This window comes from Phyllobates terribilis, unplaced genomic scaffold (genome assembly GCF_046119375.1).
Source record: "Phyllobates terribilis strain yellow unplaced genomic scaffold, ASM4611937v1 Scaffold_4__5_contigs__length_816908805, whole genome shotgun sequence".
Lineage (NCBI taxonomy): Eukaryota > Metazoa > Chordata > Amphibia > Anura > Dendrobatidae > Phyllobates > Phyllobates terribilis.
The window spans coordinates 684,894,439-684,915,019 of record NW_027362764.1 but is presented as its reverse complement, the minus strand read 5'-3'; the positions used below and the strand labels follow the sequence as shown (position 1 = coordinate 684,915,019).

Below are 20,581 nucleotides of genomic sequence, written 5' to 3'. Positions count from 1 at the left end.
CTGACCTCCATCAGGTTGCAAATTAAAAATAATTTTTTTCTGCATCTAGCTCTGAAAAAATATTTGGGCTTCTAGCAGTGTGTGGGACTTGGTCTATTAGTCCATCTATACTGACCTCCATCAGGTTGCAAATTAAAAATAATTTTTTTCTTCATTTAGCTCTGAAAAAATATTTGGGCTTCTAGCAGTGTGTGGGACTTGTTCTATTAGTCCTTCTATACTGACCTCCAGCAGGTTGCAAATTGAATATAATTTTTTTCTGCATCTAGCTCTGAAAAAATATTTGGGCTTCTAGCAGTGGGTGGGACTTGGTCTATTAGTCCATCTATACTGACCTCCATCAGGTTGCAAATTGAATAAAAAAAATTTCTGCATCTAGCTCTGAAAAAATATTTGGGCTTCTAGCGGTGTGTTGGACTTGGTCTATTAGTCCATCTATACTGACCTCCATCAGGTTGCAAATTAAAAATAATTTTTTTCTGCATCTAACCCAGCCAATAGTTTTGGCCTAATACCACAGTTTGGCCACTCAGCTCTGCTCGGTTACCATCCATTGTTTTTTTGTGCAAACAACTCCAGAGTTGTGAATTAGTTAACCACCAAAATGAGTGGAAAAAGGCCTGCTGCTGGTGGAAAGGGGAATAGGCGTGTTGGGAAGGGGAAAAAAGGTTGTGTCCGTGGGGTAGGTGTTAAAGCAACAGTAACATCTGCAGAAGAAAGACCATCTTCCAGCCAAACTAAAATGTCTACTTCTTTTAGCGGACAATGTGATAAGATCCCTTTCTTACGGCCACGCCAATTGCTACAAATTCCAGATGAGGCACAAAAACAGCAGGTGCTTCAACGGATATCAAGTGCTCCTTTAAGTGGGCTCTCCTCCACATCAACTTCAACATCACAAATACTCCAGTCCTCAAAGGTGTCACCCAAATCGCACTTGCTTCCTCACAGCTCCCAAATCTCCAGCTGCCCGTCTGAGTATGAGGTAGAACAGATGGTTGAGTCTGCAGAGCTGTTTACTCATACTATAGCCTGGGAATCAGAGGTCGACTCCAGCGCTTCTGTGAATCCAGACGAGGAAATGATCTGCACTGATGCCCAGAATCTTTATGAGTCGGATCCAGGACCAGACGCAGAAGGTTCTGACCATAATGTAGACCCTCATTCCCAAACTGTAACTCCTGTTGGTGGAGACAATGAGGAAGACGATGATAAGACTCAAATACCTGATTGGAGCGACAACTTTAGTTTTTTGTCAGGGCAGGAACAGGTTGGCTCTGAGGACGACGGGTGTGATAACGCACAGGGTGATGATGATGAGGTCGGAGATCCCACTTACTGTCAACCCACAGTCAGCCAAGAGATGAGGTCAGCAGAGGAGGTGGAGGAAGATGCTAGTGACGACGAGGTCAGGTTGCGCCTTCCTGGACAGAGACGTAGTACTGGAAGCACGTCAACAACTGCATCCTCAAACACAACTCTGCCTCTCACCACAAGTCGTGGTGGCTCTTCAGGTCGCATGGGTGCTAAGCCTTGCATAGCCTGGGCATTTTTTCAGATCGATAAAGATGACCCAACTCGTGTTATCTGTAACATTTGTCAGCAAAAGCTAAGTAGAGGCCAAAAAATACATAGTTTGAGTACTTCATGCATGAACCGGCACATGGACATGAAGCATAAGTTGCAGTGGGAAGCTCAGTGTGCTACAATGCGGCCTAGCCGGCCGGGCACACCACCGTCTGCCATATCTTGTGCATCCGCGGCCTCTTCATCCTCTGTGACTGGGGGGACAGCAGTCACACCTGTTTTGGGGCGCAGACCTGCCACCTCTTTACCCGCAACAGCCAGCGTGATTGGCAGGTCATCATTTTCTTTGGAGGTGGTAACACCAGCTGGTCTTGAGCGCTGTCCGACATCGATAGCACCACCTTTGGATCAAGGCAACCTAACATGTCCGCCTGCATCTTCCTCACAGACCAGCAGTTTGCCGGGGACACCCTTATCAACCCCGTCTAAGCACAATAGCCAGCCCTCGGTCCCTCAGATGTGGACAAGTAAAAGACCATTTCCTCCTAGCCATGAGAAAGCTAAGAGGTTGAATTTCACCATCTGCAAGCTCTTGGCTACAGAAATGCTGCCTTTCCGCCTGGTGGACACAGAGGATTTTCGAGACCTTATGTCCGTCGCAGTGCCCCAGTACCAGATGCCCAGTCGGCACTACTTCTCAAAGAAAGGTGTGCCTGCGCTCCACCAGCATGTCGCACACAACATCACCACTTCTTTGAGAAACTCTGTGTGTGACAGGGTGCATTTCACCACAGACACTTGGACGAGTAGGCATGGACAGGGGCGTTACATGTCGCTGACTGGGCACTGGGTAACTATGGTGACAGCAGGACAAGGGGCTGCTGTCCAAGTCTTGCCGTCCCCACGAGTTGTGCGTCAATCCTCTTTATGTCAAAGTTCCTCCACTGCTTCTGCCTCCTCAACCTCCTCTCGGTCTTCCACCTGCACCCAAAGCCTGTCTGGTCATGCCACAAGCTTTCTAACTGCGCAGAAGGGATCCTGCACACCTCCTTACTATGCTGGCAGTAGGGCTCAACGTCATCAGGCGGTTTTTACATTGAAATGTCTGGGAAATGTGAGTCACACAGCTGAGGAGTTCTGGTCAGCTCTGGAGAACCAATTTCATGAATGGTTGTCTCCACTGGACCTGAAACCAGGGAAGGCCGTGTGCGACAATGCTGCAAACCTGGGTGCGGCCCTTCGCCGGGGCAATGTCACACACGTGCCTTGTATGGCTCACGTGTTGAACCTGGTTGTCCAGCAATTTTTAGCCCACTATCCCAGACTAGATGGCCTTCTGCAGAGGGCACGGTCGCTGTGTGCTCACTTCCGCCGTTCGCATCCCGCAGCTCAGCGACTTACATCTCTACAGAAGTCGTTGGGCCTGCCACTTCACCGGCTAAAATGCGATGTGCCTACCCGGTGGAATTCAACTCTGCACATGTTGCAGCGACTGTGGCAGCACCGACAAGCCCTGGTGCAATACGTTCTGACGTATAGCCTGGGCCAACGAGATTCAGAGGTGGGGCAAATCACGCTGGAGGAGTGGTCTCAGATCAGGGACCTATGCACCCTTCTGCACAGTTTTGAAATGGCGACGAAGATGTTTAGTGCTGACAATGCCATTATCAGCATGACTATTCCGGTGATTTACATGCTGGAGCACATGTTAAACAGAATTCGGAGTCAGGTGGTGGCACAAGAGGAGGTGGAGGAAGTAGAGGAGGAGGAGTTGTATGCGGAAGGGCTAACATCTGCAAGGTCCAGACGGTCGGCAGCACCAAGGCGGCAGGCATGTGAGGGTGGGGGAGATGGTTTTACCAGGGCGCATGGTAGCAGCCAAACTAGTGAGGAAGGTGCAGGAGCCCAGGAAGAAGTGGAGGACGAACTGATGGAAGACTCATCAGATGAGGGAGACCTTGATCACATTTCTGTTGTGCGAGGTTGGGGGGAGAGGACAGAGGAAGGAAGCATGATTGTTACCTCGCCACCAACACAACAGGGACTTGGTGCTCCTGGATGCGCAACACACATGAGTGCCTTCTTGCTGCACTACCTGCAACATGACCCTCGAATTGTGAGAATTAGAAATAATCCTGACTACTGGGTTGCCACACTGTTAGATCCCCGGTACAAAAGTAAATTTGCAGAAATTATTCCTGCCATAGAAAGGGATGCCCGCATGCAGGAGTATCAGCAGAGACTGTTGCAGAATCTTACATGTGCTTTTCCACAAAATACCAGTGGTGCACGTAGTGAATCTCACAGTTCCAACTTGCCAACCGTGGGACCGTCAAGTGTTCAGCACTCAAACCGTAACAGAACCACAGTATCTGCTGGTAACATCCATTTTGCGGAATCATTTCACCACTTTTTTAGCCCATCCTTTGCAAGGCCACAGGAGACAAGAAGTCTGACACATAGTCAATGCCTAGAGACGATGGTACAGGAGTATCTCCAAGTAAACATTGAAGCCACGACTGTGTCACTGGACCCTTGCTCTTTTTGGGCTTCCAATCTGGATAAATGGCCGGAGCTAGCCACTTACGCCTTGGAGATCTTGTCATGCCCCGCAGCCAGCGTTCTGTCTGAATGTGTGTTCAGCGCTGCTGGTGGTGTGCTGACAGATAAGCGCACGCGGCTCTCCACTGATAATGTAGACAGACTCACGTTCATAAAGATGAACAAATCATGGATCCGAAACGACTTTTCTACCCCTGTGTCATCCTGGGGAGAGTAAAAGCTTGATGATTGGTTAAAATCACCCTACCAACCATTTTAAGCTTTCAAATTACTAATCATGTTTATCTGTATCTTGACTGGAAAATAATTTGGGCTTTGTAGCAGTGTGCAGCACTGATCCTATTAGGCCATCTATAATAAGCTTCACCAGATTTAAAATTAAAAATAATTTTTAGCTGCATCTGGCCCGGAAAATAATTTTGGGGCTCCGAGATGTGCAAGACACATAAGTGCCTTCTTGCTGCACTACCTGCAGCATGACCCTCATATTGTCAGAATTCGAAGTAATCATGACTACTGGGTTGCCACACTCTTAGATCCCCCAAACTTTTCGATCAACCTTTTCATTTTAATAAAGACCAAAAAAATGGTCATTTTTGAAATTATAAGCATTAGCAGGTTGTTAGAAACTGAAATCAAACAGTTTTCAACTCAAAACTTTATTCTAGGTGATGTTACATTTTCACATAGGACCCCTTGTTCGAAAGGAGCTTCTGAACTCTCTCGTCCATTGAATTTGTCAGGTTTTGGATGGTTTCTGCTTCAATTGTTTTGCATGAGGACAGAATACCCTCCCAGAGCTGTTGCTTAGATGTGAACTGCCTCCCGCCATCATAGACACTCCTTTTAATGATGCTCCAAAGGTTCTGAATGGGGTAGAGGTCAGGGGAGCATGGGGGTCACACCATAAGTTTGTCCCCTTTTATGCCCATATCAGCCAGAGATGCAGATGTTTTATGTGCAGCATGAGATGGTGCATTATCATGCAGAAAAATGATCTTGCTGTGAAATACACGGTTCTTCTTCTTGAACCATGGCAGGAAGTGCTGTTTGAGAAAATCCACATACATTATGGAGTTCATCTTTAGCGCCTTCAGGGATCCTAAAGGGGCCGACAATCTCTCTCCCCATGATTCCAGCCCAAAACATTACTCCACCTCCTCCTTGTTGGCGCTGTAGCCGTGTTTGCGTGGGGTGTCCATCAACCAGCCATCCTCCACTCCATTCATCTGGACCATCGAGCGCTGCACGGCACTCATCCGTGAACAAAACAGTTTTGAAATCAGTCTTCATGTAATGTTTGGCCCACTGGAGCCGTTTCTGCTTGTGTGAAGTGGATAGAGGAGGTCGACAGGATGGCGTATGCACAGCTGCAAACCTCTGAAGGACCCTGCATCTTGTTGTTCGGGGGACGTTGGAGGCACAAGCAGCTTCAAAAACTTGTCTGCTGCTATGACAAGGCTTTTTTGCCGCTGCTCTTTCAACCTGACGTAATTGCCTGTAGGAAAGAGTCCTCAATTTGCCCTTATCAGCACGCACACGTGTGTACTGTGAATCAGCTACATACTTCTTGATTGCCAAGACACTTCATCCTGATCATCGCACAATGTTGATTGTAGTCATGCCTTGACCTAAACACTCCACAATTTGTTGCTTCTCAGCAGCCGACACATCCTTTTTCTTTCCCATTTTGGCAGAAAATGTAGGCTGCTTAATAATGTGAGAGAGCCTTCTTAAGTAGTCTTGCCTTTCATTGGACACACCTGCCAAACTAATTAGCACAGGTGTCTGCAATTGCTTACAGTGATATAAAGAGCCCTGACACACATCACCATCACTGAGTTTAACTGACAAACAAACAAATTCTTCCCTTATCACTCCTAAACACTTTTTGCATAATAATTTGGAACGCGGTGTACATGTGCTTTTCCACAAAACACCAGTGGTTCACGTAGTGAATCTTACAGTTCTAACTTGCCAACCGTGGTCTGTATGGAATTGTTCAATAAAGGGCCCAAAATTAAGATAACATAGATGGGAGAGGTCTCTATGAATAGGAATTCCTAAGTATTTGATACCCTGTGAGGGCCAGGCAAAGGGAAAGTTGGACTGGATGGAATCCTATATGGATTTAGGGAGGGAGACATCGAGGGCCTCAGACTTCGCTGCATTGATTTTAAAATTTTACCATGTAACAAAGTGATCTATTTCAGCCATAACAGCAGGGATGGATATATGTGATTGAGTGATATATACTAGGACATCATCAGCAAATAGAGAGCACTTGTACTCTGTGCCTCCCACCTCAATCCACCTAATATTGGGGTTATGGCGAATTGATGAGAGCAGGTGCTCCGTCACTAGGATGTATAAGAGAGGGGACAGAGGACATCCCTGCCTTGTCCCATTGGTGATAGTGAAAGGTGATGAAAATGTTCTGACGCACCCCCTGGGCCTTGGGACACCCGGAGCCGGACCCTTTTTGGTGGATGCTGGTGGTTGTAGTCTTCGTGGCGGCGATCCGGTTCCGTGGCTCAGGGCGGTCAAACCAGTGGCGGAACTATTTATGTGGTTTTGATGTTTAAATGTCCGACTACGCCACCCGTGGATTGCGGTCAGAGTGAACCGCCGCTACAGGGCAGACCGCTAAGGCTGGTGTTGTGGGTGCAGCAGAGCGTAGCATAACTCCCCACGGGAGGAGTATAGCCTCAGGGCAGTGTATGCGGAGGATGGGGGTGATAGTGCAGGGCAGCAGCAGTAACGACACGGACTCAGTGATGCAGTTCAGGGCCTTTACTCACAGTTCTTATTATCCAGACCACGTCTGCAGGTAACGGCTGCCCACGTCGTACTGTGCTCACCAGGTGAGGGGCTCAGACAACTCCCAGATAACTTTGGAGCGCTTCACAGGACCCCCTTTGTGTGTCCTTTGTCTGGCCTTTCTTACCAACACTTCTGTCCGGCTGCCTCGGGCCTCCTCTTGGTAAACTTGGCGCCAGTTTCCCTGACCCTATGTGGTGCCTTCCTAGCGGGTGGAACAAGGGGCTGCGCCACATAAAATGTCAGAGCCTCCGGTTTCTAGCTGAGGGTCGTTTCCTGCCTCCACTAGTTCGGGGACCGGTCTCCCCCTTTGGCCTGACCCCTCCACGCAGGTGGATTCGGGCGTGCGGTGGCGACTCGCCCGTCCGCACCCCTGGGATCCCTTCATTCCTCGTTCCTGGAGCCTTCTCCGCTCCTCTTCCTTCCTTCTCCCTCTTGCAGGCCTGGGCCTCTGTTACTAGGCCCGCCTCCGGAGCAGAGCTCATGCAGAGCCCCTGCTCCCTGCCACTTCTGCTCAGACTTCTCTGCACTGAACTAAGATGGTGCCCACCTTTTATACTCCCTTCTCAATGCACCCAGGAACTGCTTCCTCCCTGCTCCTGCACTGCAGGGTTCCCCTTCCTCAGTGTTCCCTCCCCCCACTCCAGCCAGGGACAGGGACTGTCGTGCCCATCTCAGGGGCATATTGGTCGCCCTGCCCCACGGCAATGTGGTGTAATGCATGCAGGTGTCGGGTCCTGATCCACACTCCATCCTTATCTGAGAGTGAGATATCACACCTCTGGGTGAGGTGCAATACGTCTGTAGCAACCGAGCCCTCGGTGCTACAGTTCCATTTATCTTCAGCCTAGGTGACGTATTGTGATACAGGGCCGTGATTTTGGCTATAAAAGGGTCCTCTAGACCCCTACCCCAAGCTTTTTAAGAGAATCATATATGGCGTGCCAGGAGACTCTATGGAATGCTTTCTCAGCATCCAACGAGAGTATCTACTTACAAATTTTTAACTGCATCTAGCCCAGGAAATACTTTGTGCCTAGTAGCAGTGTCTGCTAGTCAGCGGATTATCCCGGCTGTTAAGCAAGCTACACCACCTGTAGTTTGGACACTTAATTTTTTCAAAGGAAATGCTTCGGGACCACGGGATACTCAGTGAAGAGCATCAGGAGGCACCCCAAGGCATAGGGGCTGGGACTGGCACTAGGATGCCTTGCGGTGGACAGCCGAGCTCGATCCTTATAAAAGCTTTTTAACTGCAGCAGCTTTAGTGGACGCTACTGGAGCTGGAATTACGCGGCTGCTGGCATGAGACTTGCCCTCCAATAGATCCTTGTAAATGGATTTAAAGTGTATTCATTCAAATTAGAGGGACAATTTAAATTAAAAAGCTTAGAGCTGCCTCCACCACAGGGGCCTCTCTCGACCCACCAGCGGACAGGCACCAGTATTGGGAGAGGGGGGCTGGCCGTCAGGGTTCACCGCGGCTCTGGCACAAACCCGGCGACACGGAGGTGGCACGGGCAGGAGCGGACTGGCCGTCTCGGCTTCTCACTTTTTGGATTTTAGAAGGGCATGACATGCCTATATCTGTGTCTCCCCCTCCTTTTACTCCTCCACCTCTTTTCTTTTCGCATGACTATATGTACTTGTCACTTTTCCATGTGTTAGTTGTGTCTTCTGAGCAGTTTGTCAGCTTTTGGACACCTTTGAAGGTGTTTTCTATGTGTTTCTATGTGTTTTTGTTTGCCTGCCATTGGTTTTAACGGTGTTCGAAGGTGTTCGACGAACAGTTCGACGAACAGTTCGGCGAACACACGGGTGTTCGACGAACCGAACCGAACTCGAACACTACGGGGGTGGCTCAACACTAGTGGCAAGCAAGGCAAGAGCAGAGTGGAAACCGCAAGAGCGGCAAGCTAAGCAGGAGCAGAGCGGAAACCGCAGAGCGGTAAACAAGGCAGGAGCAGAGCGGAAACCGCAGAGCGGTAAACAAGGCAGGAGCAGAGCGGAAACCGCAGAGCGGTAAACAAGGCAGGAGCAGAGCGGAAACCGCAGAGCGGCTAAGTAGGCAGGAGCAGAGCGGAAACCGCAGAGCGGCAAACAAGGCAGGAGCAGAGCAGAAACCGCAGAGCGGCAAACAAGGCAGGAGCAGAGCAGAAACCGCAGGAGCGGCAAGCAAGGCAAGAGCAGGGCAGAAACCGCAAGAGAGGCAAGCTAAGCAGGAGCAGAGCTGAAACCGCAGAGCGGTAAAAAAGGCAGGAGCAGAGCGGAAACCGCAGAGCGGTAAACAAGGAAGGAGCAGAGCGGAAACCGCAGAGCGGTAAACAAGGCAGGAGCAGAGCGGAAACCGCAGAGCGGCAAACAAAGAAGAGCAGGGGGGACAGGGCTCTGTTCACACGGAACAGACAGGAAGAGAAAGGCAGAGCCAGATACCCACAGGGTACTAGCAGTGAAGTAGCGAGTGGACCACAAACTCACAAACGGGAGTACAGAGACAACAAGCAGGAGTTAGGTACGAGTTCAGACTCTGCAGAAAAAGGAAGGGAATGGACATAGAGGCAAAACAGGTAAAGGATAGGAGAGAGTTCAGACTGGAACTGAGTGTACGGAGGAGACCGACACTGCAGCGGGATACAGGAGCGGGTCTGGGAATACGGCCCCCAGAGAGGCGGGACGAACAGGCAAGGAGCGTGTTCAGACAGGACAGACAAGATACAGGAGCGGGTCTAGGTAATCGGCCCCTAGAAGGCGGGAGGAACAGGCTAGGAGCGTGTTCAGACAGGACTGGAAATACAGCCTCCAGGAGAGGCAGCAGGCAAGAGTACACAGACAGGACTCAGTTCAGACACGGGAACTGATACCGCAAGGCAGGAGACATAGACAGGACTCAGTTCAGACACGGGAACTGATACCGCAAGGCAGGAGACAAAGACAGGACTCAGTTCAGACACGGAAACTGATACCACAAGGCAGGAGACATAGACAGGACTCAGTTCAGACACGGGAACTGATACCGCAAGGCAGGAGACAAAGAACGGGACCTGGCACCTTCAGAGTGCAAGCACACACTGAATGAAACACTATGCTTAGGCAGGGATAGATGGGAGCAGCTGAGCTATATACCAGGTGACAGACAGCAATAGGCTGAGGACGCACAAGGGGTGTGACCCACAACAGGTAAAAAAAGCAGGAATGATCGGGCGCCGCCCTTAAGCAGCAGAAACAGACACAAACAGACAGCATGGAGGGAAGCCAGAGAGACATTCTGGACAGGAGATCAAGTGCGCGCTCTTGCACAGTGGGAGATGGACCACTATGCAAGGACGCCGCCAGGTATGTTACACTCGCCACCAAGCGATCCTGAGAAAGGCTGGCCGGGCGATGGATCAAGCAGCGTCTACTGGCAATACCACCTTGGATACGCCCATTCTCGTCTGATCTCGGAAGCAAAGCAGGGCTGGGCTCAGACAGTACTTGGATGGGAGACCTCCTGGGAACACCGGGTGCCGTAGACCATTTTGATAACGTTTTGCCCTACTGCCCAGCTCGGCTAGCATGGAACGGCGCCTTGCCGTACACCGACCTTAAGTAACTTAGATGATGGAAGCCCCAAGGCCTCTGAGCCAGTTGGCAGCTAAGTACGCTACCCCGCCGCCTTCATGCAGGCCTGACACCGAGCTCCTTGTCACGGCTAGGAGTGCTTATTGACTCCGCAGCTCGCCGTGTGGAAATGATGGCATTAAAAGCACCCGGGGCCGTGAAGGGGCCAGGCTTTCAGCAGGTGCCCAGGGAAGGTTTTGGATGCCGGCCGCCTAGCGAGGGCCAGCAGAAGTAACATGTATCTCTGCAAAGAAGCTTGTGTAACCAAGCCAGACGGCTGACAAAGAGCTAACCTCAGTGCAAGGAAGGTGCGGAAGGAATTGGGGAGGGGGGGGGGTGATTCCTGATAGGGCCCTGAAATCATAAAACAGGCAGGAGAGTCTGACGCATGGTGACGGAGAGGTTGTAGGGGCAGATAGGGGGTGTTGTCACGTGCGAGCACGTGTGCATGCTGGCTTGTGTGTGAGAGTGCGCTTCCTAGGTGTGGCGCGCTGCATACAGTCAAAGAGATTGTTCCCTTTCATTAAAAGTTAATCCCCGGCTGCAGGCTATTAGAAAGCAACTAACCGCGCTCTACTCACCCTACCCGGGTCTACCGGTGAGTCTCGCCTCTGCTCCCGGCCTGTGGCATTGGCCGTGAAGCTGACGTTCCGTCGACAGCGCTGCAGCCAATCAGTGAGCTCAGCGGCTCTGAGTGGGGCGTTGTGTCTACAAGACCTTTTAAGGAAGCCAGCAAAAAAATTGAAGAGAAGGGAAAGCACAAAAGGACCTGGTCTTGCTGAGCACTGGAAAGGGCAGCCGGCAGCCAGACGTCAAAGTAGAAAAGCAGCAAGTGAGAGGCTTGTCTCTGTCTACGGCCACACCATACTGAACACGCCTGATCTCGGAAGCTAAGCAGGGTTGGGCCTGGTTAGTACTTGGATAGGAGACCGCCTGGGAATACCAGGTGCTGTAGGCTTTTGCTTTTTCCTTCTTTCCACCAGCAGGGGGTACTCTCTTCTATGGCTTTTTTCCATTCCCTTTCACAAGTGCACACATTCATTCTCTTTTCTTTTTTCATTTGCTTTCTCTCTTGCGCTATTTCATCTCTGCAAAATACCAGCATCCTTCTGATCACCGTGGGCCTCCAGCATTGTTGCTTCTTTACTTTTAATACTAGGACCAGCGTCTCCCGCGTGGCTGGAGGCAACCACAGGTAAACCCAAGCAGAAGACCTTTGCAGGCAACACGACCCTCCCCCCTGAAGAGCAGCTCAAAGTCACTGGCAACCATCTCACCCTCTTCCTTCATTCACCCCTGGACGTCTCGCTCCGCCCCCAAGTTACGGGTCCAGCTTGCTCTTTCTGTCACATTACCGCGATGAAGGGTTTAGCCTGCAGGAGACCCTGCGCCGAGACATTTTTGAAGACACCTGATGCGGCGGGTGAATCACTGCTAAACAAACCACACCTGTAGGGACGGCAAAGCCTTTGCATGGACCCTTCGGAGCCCGCCACGTCACGGCCAGATTGCTCGCCACCAAGCGATCCTGAGAAAGGCTGGCCGGGCGATAGATCAAGCAGCGTCTACTGGTCTTATCACCTTGGATACGCACGATCTCGTCTGATCTTGGAAGCAAAGCAGGGCTGGGCTTGGACAGTACTTGAATTGGAGACCTTCTGGGAACACCGGGTGCTGTAGACCATTTTGATGACGTTTTGCCCTACTGACCAGCTCGGCTAGCATGGAACGGCGCCTTGCCGGACACCGACCATAAGTAACTTAGATGATGGAAGCCCAAAGGCCTCTGAGCCAGTTGGCAGCTAAGTACGCTACCCCGCCGCCCTTCACGTTGGTCTGACACCGAGCTCCTTGTCACGGCTAGGAGTGTTTATTGTCTCCACAGCTCGCCGTGTGGAAATGATGGCGTTAAAAGCACCCGGGGCCGTGAAGGGGCCAGGCTTTCAGCAGGTGCCCAGGGAAGGTTTTGGATGCCGGCCGCCTAGCGAGGGCCAGCAGAAGTAACATGTTTCTCTGCAAAGAAGCTTGCGTAACCAAGCCAGACGGCTGACAAAGAGCTATCCTCAGTGCAAGGAAGGTGCGGAAGGAATTTGGGAGTGGGGGGGTGATTCCTGCTAGGGCCCTGAAATCATAAAACAGGCAGGAGAGTCTGACGCATGGTGACGGAGAGGTTGTAGAGGCAGATAGGGGGTGTTGTCACGTGCGAGCACGTGTGCATGCTGGCTTGTGTGTGAGAGTGCGCTTCCTAGGTGTGGCGCGCTGCAGACAGTCAAAGGGATTGTTCCCTTTCATTAAAAGTTAATCCCCGGCTGCAGGCTATTAGAAAGCAACTAACAGCGCTCTACTCACCCTACCCGGGTCTACCGGTGAGTCTCGCCTCTGCTCCCGGCCTGTGGCATTGGCCGTGAATCTGACGTTCCGTCGACAGCGCTGCAGCCGATCAGTGAGCTCAGCGGCTCAGAGTGGGGCATTGTGTCTACAAGACCTTTTAAGGAAGCCAGCAAAAAAATTGAAGAGAAGGGAAAGCACAAAAGGACCTGGTCTTGCTGAGCACTGGAAAGAGCAGCCGGCAGCCAGACGTCAAAGTAGAAAAACAGCAAGTGAGAGGCTTGTCTCTGTCTACGGCCACACCAAACTGAACACGCCTGATCTCGAAAGCTAAGCAGGGTTGGGCCTGGTTAGTACTTGGATAGGAGACCGCCTGGGAATACCAGGTGCTCTAGGCTTTTGCTTTTTCCTTCTTTCCACCAGCAGGGGGCACTCTCTTCTATGGCTTTTTTCCATTCCCTTTCACAAGTGCACACATTCATTCTCTTTTCTTTTTTCATTTGCTTTCTCTCTTGCGCTATTTCATCTCTGCAAAATACCAGCATCCTTCTGATCACCGTGGGCCTCCAGCATTGTTGCTTCTTTGCTTTTAATACTAGGACCAGCGTCTCCCGCGTGGCTGGAGGCAACCACAGGTAACCCCAAGCAGAAGACCTTTGCAGGCAACACGACCCTCCCCCCTGAAGAGCAGCTCAAAGTCACTGGCAACCATCTCACCCTCTTCCTTCATTCACCCCTGGACGTCTCGCTCCCCCCCCAAGTTACGGGTCCAGCTTGCTCTTTCTGTCACATTACCGCGATGAAGGGTTTAGCCTGCAGGAGACCCTGCGCCGAGACATTTTTGAAGACACCTGATGCGGCGGGTGAATCACTGCTTAACAAACCACACCTGTAGGGACGGCACAGCCTTTGCATGGACCCTTCGGAGCCCGCCCCGTCACGGCCAGATTGCTCGCCACCAAGCGATCCTGAGAAAGGCTAGCCGGGCGATGGATCGAGCAGTGTCTGCTGGCCATACCACCTTGTATATGCCCGATCTTGTCTGATCTCGAAAGCAAAGCAGGGCTGAGCTCAGACAGTACTTGGATGGGAGACCTCCTGGGAACACCAGGTGCTGTAGACCATTTTGATGACGTTTTGCCCTACTGCCCAGCTCGGCTAGCATGGAACGGCGCCTTGCCGGACACCGACCTTAAGTAACTTAGATGATGGAAGCCCCAAGGCCTCTGAGCCAGTTGGCAGCTAAGTACGCTACCCCGCCGCCTTCACGCAGGCCTGACACCGAGCTCCTTGCCACGGCTAGGAGTGCTTATTGACTCCGCAGTTCGCCGTGTGGAAATGATGGCGTTAAAAGCACCCGGGGCCGTGAAGGGGCCAGGCTTTCAGCAGGTGCCCAGGGAAGGTTTTGGATGTCGGCCGCCTAGCGAGGGCCAGCAGAAGTAACATGTTTCTCTGCAAAGAAGCTTGTGTAACCAAGCCAGACGGCTGACAAAGAGCTAACCTCAGTGCAAGGAAGGTGCGGAAGGAATTGGGGAGGGGGGGGTGATTCCTGCTAGGGCCCTGAAATCATAAAACAGGCAGGAGAGTCTGCCGCATGTTGACGGAGAGGTTGTAGGGGCAGATAGGGGGTGTTGCCACGTGCGAGCACGTGTGCATGCTGGCTTGTGTGTGAGAGTGCGCTTCCTAGGTGTGGCGCGCTGCAGACAGTCAAAGGGATTGTTCCCTTTCATTAAAAGTTAATCCCCGGCTGCAGGCTATTAGAAAGCAACTAACCGCGCTCTACTCACCCTACCCGGGTCTACCGGTGAGTCTCGCCTCTGCTCCCGGCCTGTGGCATTGGCCGTGAAGCCGACGTTCCGTCGACAGCGCTGCAGCCGATCAGTGAGCTCAGCGGCTCAGAGTGGGGCGTTGTGTCTACAAGACCTTTTAAGGAAGCCAGCAAAAAAATTGAAGAGAAGGGAAAGCACAAAAGGACCTGGTCTTGCTGAGCACTGGAAAGGGCAGCCGGCAGCCAGACATCAAAGTAGAAAAGCAGCAAGTGAGAGGCTTGTCATCTTTCCTTGGATCCTGGCTGGTAAATCATGTTTTTGTCCAGCATGTGTCCAGGCCTACATGTCATCTGCTTCTCAGCATGAAGATTCTGTGTCTTGTGGGGTGGGCAGAGCAAGAGAGCCCCCCCCTTTCTGTACCATGGGCTTTTATAGCCAGTCGTATGGACACCTGTTCTACATATGGTAGTGAACCAAAAATACACACACAAATAGCGCATGTCAACTAGACACGATGGCTGAGGCATAGAACTCAGAAAAATGATTATCGATTAACATTCCAAATGAATTTCCATAATTAACCATTTTACATTTCCCCCTTTTTGAGAATAAAAGGACTTTAACTGAAATTTCTCAAAAGAAGATACATTCATCAATCATTTTTTCTTTCCTTCTTCCTTGGCAATATCATTAAATTTCCATAATAATAATAATAGTAATAATAGTATCAATATCGGATTATTGTTATATAATGATGTGAATTCATGTTATGGTAAGCCGTGACTAATATTCATTTAATATGTAGAATTATACTTCCCTATATCGAAATTGAAGCAATCGCGGGTTCAATCGTCATCATCTGATGTCATCGGGTCGTCGTCTCGTCTTCTTCTTGGTTCTTTTATAACACAGTCTTTAGATGAAAACTCCTTTGAAATAAATTACAGCATGTAGATATTGTACAGTCCATAATTGTGTTCATTATTGTTCAGTCCATAAACTGTACTCTTTATTAGAAAGATCATGTGTGTCAGATGATAAGAAAACAAAGTCCATGGATGAAATGTAGCTTTAATATCTGTGCAGTGTCACCTGGACTTACGTTGGATCGTCTTTGGAATCTTCCGTGTATCCGCACTGGTCTCGTGTCACTTTTGGAACAGATGTGACGTCTTTGGTCAGTAAAGCAAGGGTTAACTTGACACTTTCCTGCTTTATATAGCACCATAACCAGTACTCAGTCCTTTATATACAGGACACATATGCCAGGTATTACCTGTTCACCAGCTTTCATTGAAGCATTGAAGGTGATAAGAAACCACTGGAACGTGATGAAACTTGAACACAACACAGTACATATAGGATCATCGTCCTCTGCCGTCCTGGTGATCAGTGGTGTGAATTGTATTGTATGTAATGGACACAGTCTATTATAACACTCAGCATTCACACCTGTTACCTTCTGAGACGTCCGGATATCAGTTGCTTCTTCTTGTAACTTTTGAGAATCTCTTTGATTTATAAAAATTAAAAGTCTTTATTAAGATAGAATTCATAATTGCGATGTCTTGATTGAAGTCTTCATTCCCTAATCTGATACCAAATCTGGCAGTTTTTCCTAACCTATAATATCACAGCGTACCATAGCAATCAGTAATATCCATCTAATTATTATCAAAATATTAAAATAAATTATGTTTGGAATAATAAACAATAATAGATAATAATTCATTATCAATCAAGTTCTCCATATGATAGAACATTTTTATGTCATAGGTGTAATTACCTTTTCCAACCCATAGGTGTCAGTGTATTTTGAAAAAACAAGTTTTTATATCTTTATTAAACCAATAATATCAAAGAATGTATACTCCTGAACCAAAATGAATAAATATATGAATGTATGAATGAATGAATGAATGAATAAATGAATGAATGAATTGTTGTGTTTACTCAGAAAATGTAAACATTTTTTTCCTTAGCAATATATATTTAATGAAGCAATACTCTTGTATTAGACATTACTTTATTAAATATTAATGTGTTTTCTCAATTGAGATATTGAACTGAAATAAAATCAAATGAGAATTAAAAAATGAAAAAATAGAAAAATAAGAAGTATAAAGTAAGAATAAAATTTTAAAAATGAAAAATAAAATTAAGAGTAAAAATAAGAATAAAAATAAAAATAAGGCCTTTAAATTTTAATGACAAATGCAGAGTAATTATATTCTCCATAAAAAATACCCTTATATCTCCATTATCTGGATGATTTCATATTTGTCATAACCTTGTACCACCAAAAAATATTAAATTATGCAACTTTGCATGTAATACCCTTCTTAATTATACCATAGTACCTTATTATTATTTCTTCTTTATTAAAATGTGTGGAAAATAAGTATTGATCAAAAGTGATTATGTAATCAGGATCAAAAACACATTTTCCCCCTTAATACCAAAAATATTATTTTATAAAATTTATGTATATATCAGAACCAAATTAAAAATAATTATTCTTCTAGAAATATTGTGCATAAATTTCATATCGATGAGTAGCATAGATTTGACTAAAGAGAGGTGTGTACCTATTTAGGTAACCATTAAAAATAATATTATAGTTATTCAAGAATATTATCATGTGGAAAATTATTCTAAATATAAATTTGCTTTGTAAACCATTTTGATGTGTGGTTGCCCTTATCCACTATTAGTTAAATCAAGAAATAATAATTATTAAAAAAATATAGAAATATACATATGTAGATAATACCTAATTATGTATTATAATTTCCTCAGAATTAAATATATTTTTGTACCTTCACATAAAGAAACATTTTTTTTTTTCAAACATACAAACATACGAGGCCTCTGTCACATCAATCACACTTAGCAGCTGCTGATTTACTCATCTGTCACCTTCACTCTGACATTCACAGATCTGTTCAACTCAAACATTCCACATATGAAGTTTTAGATATATATATATATATATTTAACCCAAAATTGTTGTATCCCAATTTATTAATGCGCATTGCCATATCAATTGAATATCTTTATATTTCTTTGAATATTCCCCAAGTACATATTATATAATATGGGAGTAAGTCACTGGAATTTCAGACACTTGAAAAAACTCTTGTCTTAGATTCTTTTTTCACTGGCTGCCCGGTCTTAAGTTACATCAGTTGAAAATAGAATGAATGGGATCCTATACTATTAGCTCAAAGTTCAAAGGCCGCAGCTGTCACACGTCATGCTGTAAAGCTACTTTAATTTGCACGAACACTTCATGCACAGAAAATATTAGCAACACAAAAGAATTAATAAGTATTACATATATATTATAGTTCAACTAGATATATTGTTATTATTTTAAAATGTTATACACATAAAATCATGCAATTTTTTCACTTCCTGTGTGAATAAAGAAATAAATCCATTTTAGAGTTCTTTGATCAAATCCTGCTTTGGAATGAAAACTCTAAGGAAATATAAGAAAATAAAATTAAATATCAAATTCATACAGAAACAGAATTATTTAAATATCTTATACATATATTGGTTGGTTCTAATGTAATTCAAAATATTGCTACTTAAATTTATATATATGAAGTTCTAATTTATTAATTAATATATATATATATATATTTTATAAACGTATATATAAATACAATTATACGCAATCTCTACTTAGACAAGTGTATATATATATATATATATATATATATATACATATATATATGAACTATTAGAAACTATGTAACTACAATTTTACTGTATAAGATTATAAATAAATATTGAGACATTGTATTACATTTTGATACAACATTATAATTACAGTTTTTCCTTAGCCACTCCCTAAACCAAATCTTCTGTCTCTCTCAAATATCTCCAGGAACGCCCTATTTAGGAAAGACATTTTTCTATCCTTCAAAACCTCAGAGAACTGCCTGTTCTTCTGTCCACATTCCATGACGTCACTGTGAGTTGGTCGTCTCACCTGTCTCTGTCCATCAGTTTCAGCCATTTTCCTTTTTAGAGAATCACAGTTCTGACTGAGAATTAACTCATTCTGTGGAGAGATGGATCTTTGCACTGGCTGATATGGCTTATAACATATATGAAATCTTCTGCGTATTTGATAGAGTTCACTATGGGGATGACTCAGTCTAGAAGAGTTTGATATTGGCTTTTGGTAAGATTTTACCTTTCCTGGTTTTATAAATTTAGCTTGATTTATTTTCTTTTCACGATTCTCATGTTTTCTAACAAAATCCAGCATCTGCGCACATTCAAATAATTAATTTTTTTGTGATGCCATAACTTGGGAAACTGAATTTAGGAATTTGAATTTTTGTACAAAAGTTGTTATCATATGTTGTACTTTTCCATTTTTGATGAGAGCTTTGTACAACCGTTCAAATATGGACATGAATGTATATGTACATTCGTTCCTACCAATCCTTAGTTTCTGCAGATCTTCTATGTTGGGAAAATCCTTTGTGACACAATAAATCAAATATCTTAATCTGTCCAAATCATTTTCCCATCCATTAGGAGAGTCATTTTCACAGGGCATTAAATGTAAACGTCTGGACAATGTCACAGGAATCCATATTTTAAATAATTGATTCCTCTCCTCATTGGATAAATCAAACTTATCAGAGAAGCTCTCAAATGTCTCTGAATTTCTACAGGCATGGATTTTGACATCATATTTTGGCATGATTTTGTATAATTTCAGCAAATTTTTCCTCATTTTAATTTGGAGTTGAGCCTGGGTAATTCCAGAATTCTCTGATATTTTTAGTGGCTCTTGTATGTCCGTTCCTCCTACGTCACTCACGTCTCCTCCCACATCACCTAGTATGTCGGTGTCTCGTATGTCAGTCATGTCTCCTCCCATGTCAGGTTTCTGTATGTCCGTCTCTTGGTCAGACCCAAGGTCACCTTCAGTTACAGACACGTGTCTTACTTCTTGTTCATTTTCCACATTACAGTCAGAATCAGTATCACCGTCTGACACTTCTACACTATTTTCCTGCTTAGAAATCTCTAACACAAGACTATGAAAAAAATCTACCAAATGTAGAATATTTCTCAATTTCTGTTTGTCTCTATTTACCAATTTAGAAGTTAACTGTAAATTCTGCAATTCACATTCTTTGTATAAACTGAGCCACAAAACTTCTATGTCATCTCCTCCATTAACTTTGAAATTAATATTACTTTGTTTAGCAAAAGAAGAAATTATATCCATATTTTGCTTACCTTAAGATTTCTTGGCTTCTCTTTATCAGCACGTCCTGTCTTCAGTTCGTCTGATTCTTTTCCTGTGTGATTCTGTTCCTTGTTAGTACCTCTGCTTCCTGTCTTTCCTCAGTCTGTAGGTCCTTTCTGCTTCTCGTGACAAACTAGTGAATTTACTGACACGTGAACAACAGCTGTTCAGCTCGTCAGGACTCCCCCCTTGTTCACGGAAGAAATTCACTTACTTAATTTAAAAAACAAAAAAACAGGACTGGCTGGCTCACCATTGTAAAATAATACTCTTCCTGTATTATTTTTTTCTACTGAGGACTTCTCAAAGTATCAGTATCACGATATTCTTATAAAAAAATGTATCTATTTATTCTTGGATTGTCCATTAAAAAGAATCAGATTGCAGCAGGTACATACAATAATTAGTTATAAAGTAATTGTCCATTTGTCCATAATTAGCTTAATTGTTGAGATTCACCCATCTTTCCTTGGATCCTGGCTGGTAAATCATGTCTTTGTCCAGCATGTGTCCAGGCCTACATGTCATCTGCTTCTCAGCATGAAGATTCTGTGTCTTGTGGGGTGGGCAGAGCAAGAGAGCCCCCCCTTTCTGTACCATGGGCTTTTATAGCCAGTCGTATGGACACCTGTTCTACATATGGTAGTGTACCAAAAATACACACACAAATAGCGCATGTCAACTAGACACG

General features: G+C 46.1%; 5 pseudogenes; all 5 read left to right on the top strand.

Annotated features, from left to right (window-relative positions):
- The first annotated feature begins 10,304 nt into the window (after positions 1–10,304).
- LOC141269333 (5S ribosomal RNA) lies at positions 10,305–10,424 on the top strand (annotated as a pseudogene).
- Positions 10,425–11,358: 934 nt separating this feature from the next.
- LOC141269344 (5S ribosomal RNA) lies at positions 11,359–11,467 on the top strand (annotated as a pseudogene).
- A 605-nt stretch (positions 11,468–12,072) lies between these two features.
- Positions 12,073–12,192, top strand: LOC141270187 (5S ribosomal RNA; annotated as a pseudogene).
- A 934-nt stretch (positions 12,193–13,126) lies between these two features.
- Positions 13,127–13,235, top strand: LOC141270353 (5S ribosomal RNA; annotated as a pseudogene).
- A 605-nt stretch (positions 13,236–13,840) lies between these two features.
- On the top strand, positions 13,841–13,960 carry LOC141269902 (5S ribosomal RNA; annotated as a pseudogene).
- Positions 13,961–20,581: the final 6,621 nt, after the last annotated feature.